The sequence below is a fragment of the Octodon degus genome, unplaced genomic scaffold (assembly GCF_000260255.1).
Source record: "Octodon degus isolate 3935 unplaced genomic scaffold, OctDeg1.0 scaffold00031, whole genome shotgun sequence".
NCBI lineage: Eukaryota > Metazoa > Chordata > Mammalia > Rodentia > Octodontidae > Octodon > Octodon degus.
The window spans coordinates 385,686-392,211 of NW_004524607.1; the positions used below are offsets into that span (position 1 = coordinate 385,686).

The 6,526-nt window shown below is 38.6% G+C and overlaps 1 pseudogene; it reads left to right on the plus strand.

Moving 5' to 3' along the window:
- Nucleotides 1-1,787: 1,787 nt before the first annotated feature.
- LOC101591881 lies at nucleotides 1,788-2,871 on the plus strand (annotated as a pseudogene).
- The last annotated feature ends 3,655 nt before the right edge of the window (nucleotides 2,872-6,526 follow it).

Genomic DNA, 6,526 nt, shown 5'->3' on the forward strand with positions numbered 1-6,526 from the left:
ATTAAAGTACTTCAAGTTTGTATAACTAGAAAATCTTACTTTTAGTTTTCAAAAGTATGTTTGCTAAGTATAAAATTCAAAGAGGACAGATCTTTTCTTTTCTTTCAGTCCTTTAATTAGTCTAGTTTCTTATACACTTGGTCCTTTTTTATTTCTAATGTGGAATAAGGTGCTATTTAATTTTGTTCTTCCATAGTTAATATTTTTTATGTATATGCTTTAATGATTTTTTTCTTTATAAGAAGTTTTGGACAATTTCATTTTTGTGTAACTTGGTATGATCTTATTTTAATATCTTGTGCAAAAGGTTCATTTTTTTGGATATATGGTATTATAAGCTAAACTAAATTCAGAAATTTTATATCTTTATATACTTATTGCCTACTCCTTTCTACTTTAAGAATTCTAATTATATGAATATAAGTTTCTTGGTTTTGACACAGTGAACTATTATGACTGATCTGTAAATTCTTCATTTTTATTTTGGACAATTTTTATTGTTATATTCATTTATGTTTGTAAATAATTTATTTTCAGTTTGCAATCTATTAAAATTAAAAGAAGAAAAAAAGAATAATTTCTTCCCTGGCAAGTGCAGGGGCCTGAGTTCAATCCCTGGTTCCACAAAAAAAAAAAAAAAAAAAAAAAAAGAACGGTATTTTATCATTTGCAGGAAAATAGCTCTGAACATTGTTATGTTGACTGAAGTCAGCCAGACTCAGAAAGATAAACACTGTATGTTTGAACTGATATGTGTGATCTAAAAGCATGATGAGAAAGCAGAAAGAAGATTTCATCTGACAAGGGCAGAGAATGAGGGGCTTAGGCGGGAAGGTATGGACAAGTGAGGGGGGATGGAGATGTAAAAAAAAAATCATAAATATTGAAATAAAGGACTGTGAGACCTGGGGGCAGAGAGGAGATAAAAATTAAAACATGTCATATGGATGCAGAACTCTGCCAACATAAATCCTATTCATCTATATAACCAATAGTCACTAAACAGTGTGAAGGAAAATAAAATTATTCATGGCTAGTCAGATGTGATGGCACATATCCATCACTCAGGCACCTAAGGCAGGACAACTATAGGTTCAAGGGCATATTGGGCTACATAGTGAGACCTTGTCTCAAAGAAAAAAAAAAAGCCAGGAGTAGTGGCACATACCTGTGATCCTGGCACTTGGGAAGCTGAGGCAGGAGAATCACAAGTTTGAGCCCAGCCTGGGCTATATAAGTGTGTTTATTTTATTTTTTTTTAATTTTTTTTCTTTATTTGAGAGAGAGAGAGAGAGAGAGAGAGAGGTGTGTGTGTGTGTGTGGCCAGCTCAGCCCACCAGGGGGGCGGGGCTGACTGGCATGTGGTGCTGGGGGATTGAACTGCGGTCCCTGATGCTTTGCCAAGCTAGTTCCAAGTAGGTGCTTTAGACCACTGAGCCATCTCTCCAGCCCCTATAAGTGTGTTTAAGGCCAGCCTGCAATACATTGTGAGAGACCCTTCCTTTAAAAAAGAAAATCATAAAACAAAAGTTGGGGGCCAGCCATATAGCTCAGAGGATTAAAGTGCGTAGTTAGGCAGATGCAGGGCCCTGCCCCTGGGTCACGATGACACAGTGATTAAGAGTGGGCATGGTGGTGCGCCTCTGTAATCCCAGCACTTGGAAAGCTAAAAACAGGAGGGAGGATCACTACAAGTCTGAGCTATGTAGTGAGACCCTGCAGACCCTGTACTAAATACATTAAAAAAAAAAAAACAAAAAAAAACACAGGACAGGTAAGAGGCAACTGCTGCTGGAGGATGAAGAAGGAGCACGTGCTGCACTGTCAGTTCTCTGCCTGGTACCCTCTTTTCCGAAGCCTCACCATCAAGAGTGTCGTTCTTCCACTTCCTCAGAATGTAAAGGATTATTTATTAGATGATGGAACTCTTGTGGTTTCAGGAAGGCAAGATCCACCAACACGCTCTCAGCCAGACAGTGATGACAAAGCCGAAGAAATACAGTGGTCTGATGACGAGAACACAGCCACACTTATGGCACCAGAATTCCCAGAATTCATCACTAAAGTGCAGGAGGCTATCAATTCCCTGGGAGGAAGTGTCTTTCCTAAGCTTAACTGGAGTGCCCCACGGGATGCATACTGGATAGCAATGAATAGTTCCCTCAAATGTAAAACCCTCTATTTTCTACTTTTCAAGAGTTCTGACTTCATCACTCGTGATTTCACTCAGTCCTTTATTCACTGTACTGATGATTTGCCAGGCCCTTGTATATAATATGAGCTTGTTCTCAGAAAATGGTGTGAATTAATTCCTGGAACTGAGTTTCGATGTTTTGTCAAGGAAAACAAGCTTGTTGGCATTTCACAGAGAGACTACACACAATACTATGATCACATTTGTAAACAGAAGGAAGAAATCTGCAGATGCGCATACAAGACTTTTTCAAGAAGCACATACAGTATAAGTTTTTAGATGAAGATTTTGTATTTGATGTCTACAGAGACAGTAGGGGAAAGGTGTGGCTCATTGACTTCAATCCATTTGGTGAAGTCACAGATTCATTTCTGTTCACTTGGGAAGAACTAATAGCTGAGAAAAACTTGGAAGGTGATTTTAGTGAAGGAGATGCTCAGGAGCAGGACTCTCCAGCTTTCCGTTGCACAAATAGTGAGGTTACAGTACAGCCCAGACCCTATATAAGCTACTGACTGCCCAAGGACTTCGTGGACCTGTCCACCGGGGAAGATGCTCACAAGCTCATCGACTTTCTTAAGTTGAAATCAGCAAGAGGATGACTGATCAGAGAGCTAGAGTTCAAGAGCAGGTGAAAGAGACAACTATGGCTACTTCCAGAGACTGTTTGGTGGCCACAACTTGTGACCCTGGCAGGGGGGAGATTTGCAGCTTTTTATATCATGTATGTTCACCTGGAGAAAGTAGGACTTTGTTACTTGTAAAAATAGCATAATAGTCTGATCTTAAATAGAAAACCATACTGTTCTGAGAATAAAATAACTTTCTATGAAAAAAACAAAACAAAAACAACAACAACAAAAACCAAAATTAGCCAGGCATAATAGTGGCTCAAGTCTATGATCCCAGTACTTAGATGACTGAGGCGGTAGGATCGTTGCAAGTTTGAGATCAGCCTGTGCTATAAAGTGAGCTTAGAGCCAGTCTGAACTGCATGGCAAGAATTTGTCTCAAAAAAGACCAAAAAAGAAGAAAAAAAAAGTTATTCATGACTTATAAACCATAGTCTCAACCAAACCAAACCAAAAAACCTAAAAAATCTATAGTCTCTGACTGAAATGCAATATACTTAGAAATCAAAGTAAAAAATTAAATATAGTAAAGTGAAAAACCTATTGAAATCATGTTTCATGAAATAATGAAAAATATAAATTAGAAAAAATAATTTTAAAATTATTCAGTGCTGGGGTTAGAGGTATGCACCACCATGCCCAGGTTCCAGCCCGCACGGTGTGCTGTTTCTGGGCATGGAACTCAGGACCTTGTGTTTGCCAGGTAGGATTTTTAAAATTTATGAAAATATAAATAAAACTTGTAAAATGCAACTAAAGAAATATTTAGAAGGAAATTTACAGTTGAACATATATATGTATACAAATAGGGGAAATTAATTAGCTTTTTCTTTAGTTTTTCCTATATGAATCAGTAAAATTAATTAATTAAAATTAATTAGCTTGCTTTTATTGTCCTACTCAAGAAAAGCAAACAGAGGAAATATAAAAACATTTTAAAATGGAAATAAAAGACTGATAATTCTTTAATACACATTATACAAAAGAAACACAGAGGATCAGAAAAAGGCTATTTCAGGGGAACCACTCCCTTGAGCTTCCCTCTTGACCCTCTCTCGGACAGGAGCTTTCTTTCCCTCAATAAATATATTCTGCTCATAAAAAAAAGTCATTTCTTTGGTAAGACTAATGCAATACAGTCCTGCCAAGCTCAGTGACAGGAATATGTTGTGAAAAATGAGTTTTGTGTTGATTTCATTATTGTCTGACGATCACAGTGTATACCTACCCAAGCTGGGGATGATGGATGAGTGTGTCCTCAGATGGCTACGTTGGGGGGAGGTGAAATCATTCTATATATGTGGTCACCCCCAGACTAAGAGTTAAGGAGAGTGTGAGCAGATGGATAAACAAACAAACAAACAAACAAACAAAAACAACAAAAAAACAACACAGAACTATTTTAAGGATCAAAACAAAGGCCTATTTAGAGATAATATAAGCATTTTTGAAGACCAAAAATGAAAAAAGAATAGATACAAAACTCAAAAAGTGTGAAAATTTTATACCAAAGAATTGAGAAACTCAGACCAAATGGAGAATTTTCTAGAAAAATGTAACTTGTAAAAATTACATCACCTAGGGCCATGGAGATAGCTCTGTTAAATAAGTGCTTGCCTGACAAGTGCAAGGTCCTGGTTCGATCCTCAGTACCACAAAAACAAAACAACACCACAAGAATTATATCACCCAGCCTGTAATCCCTACATTTCAGAGGTTGAGGCAGGAGGGTTGCTGTGAGTGCAAGGCCAGTCTGAGCTACATAGTGATGCACTGTCTAAAAAAAAAAAAGAATTACATCAAGAAATGGGAAAAATGAACATGTAAGGCTAGAGCTCTACCACTGAACCACACTCCAGCACTTGGAAAAAATGTACACATGAAAGGCTCCAATTTGTCATCCTCCTGCTTCAGCCTCCCAGAGTTCTGGGACCAGAGATGTACCACTATGCCCAGCAGTAACATATTTTTTCAGAGAATTTCTACTAAATTTTCAAGAATTAGCTAGTTAATCCTTTTATATATTTTTGGTACTGGGGATCGAACTCAGGAGCTTGTGCTTGCCAGGCAGGCGCTTATGCTGCTGAGCTATCTCCCCAGCCAATAATCTTTCTTATGCGAATGAGTTAGTGGACAGAAAAATTTGACAAATTATATTAGTCAGCTTTTTGTGCTGAAACAAAACTCCTGACGAGTACAACTTATAGGAGAAAACATTTCAAGCCCTCAGTTTCAGAGGTTTCAGTCATGGTGGGCTGGCTCCATTGTTCCTAGGCAGCCCCATTATGACAGGGAGGGTGTGGTGGAGCTGCTCATCTGATGGCAGTGGCCAACAAACATGGTCCAAGCGCAGAGATGGAGCTGAGATCCGCCCTCCAAAGACACTGCCCAGTGCCCCACTTCCTTCAACCAGGCCCCACCTGCTAAGAGCACATTTGGCCACAAACTCTTCCACGGAGTAATTGGTTAATGAAATTAGTGTCCTCCATATATGAATCTTTGGAGGACACTTATATTTAAAGTAATCCAGGTCAGCCCACTTAGCTCATGAAACTACAGGGTCTTTTCTTGAAACCAAGAAAATATGAGAACTGAAATGTTAGAAAACATGAGTGGGGTATAACCCGATGGCAGACTACTTGCCTAGTGTGGAACAGGCCCTGAGTTGATTCTCCAGGAAGGAATGAAGAAGGCAAGGAAAGAGAAAAATAATCCTAGAAAATAATTTTATCTACTAGATTACAAAAACCCTAAATACTATGTCAGGAAATAGAATCCTGTGAATTATGTAGTGACAGGTTAGGAGAATCCTAGAAATATAAGGATTGATAAATGGAAGACAAATCCAGGAAGGAACATGCACAAGCAGTGGGAGTAGCTCGGTTGGGAGGAGACTTCACTGCCAGGTGTGAGGCCCTGGGTTCATCTCCACAAATGCAAGGATTGTTAACAAGGTGAAGGAGGAAAAATGATCATTGTAGTAAAAGTATGAAATCATTTCACAAAGCTCAGCATTCCTTCAACAGTTTAAAACATCAGTCAAGTCATGATAAAAGAAGCCCTACCAGTATGATTGTGCGTGTGTGTGTGCGTGCGTGCGTGCGTGCGTGTGTGTGTGTGTCTGTATGTAGGTGAATGGTGCTGGGGATTGTACTCAAGGCCTTCACACTGAGCTACATTCCTCAGCCCTTTTAAAGCTTGCTTTCATTTTGAGACAGGGCCTTGCTAAGTCATTAAAATGCCCAGGCTGGACTCACACTTTCAGTCCTCTTGCCTCAGCGACCCAGAGTTTGGGAATTATAGGTGCGCACTAACATTCTCAACATTAACAATTTTTTTGACCAGGTATTGAGCTCAGGACTTTGTGCTTACCAGGCAGGCTCTTAAGCTACTGAGCTATCTTATCTCCCCAGCCTGATCAATTATTCTTACAAAAGTAAACTACAATGATACTTTACACTGAATCCCTAGAAATTAAATACAATAATATCTGCTCTTTTGTGTGTGTGTGTGTGTGTGTGTGTGTGTGTGTGTTACTGGGTTATGAACCCAGGGATGTGCTACCACAGAACTACATCCCTTATTCCTTTTTTTTTTCCAAAATTTTATTGATAAACAGCAATGAGACAGTTTCAAATCAAATCGGAAGTACAGTTTCAAAAAATAACACAATGCATATATTCTTCTTAGTGGTTAATTG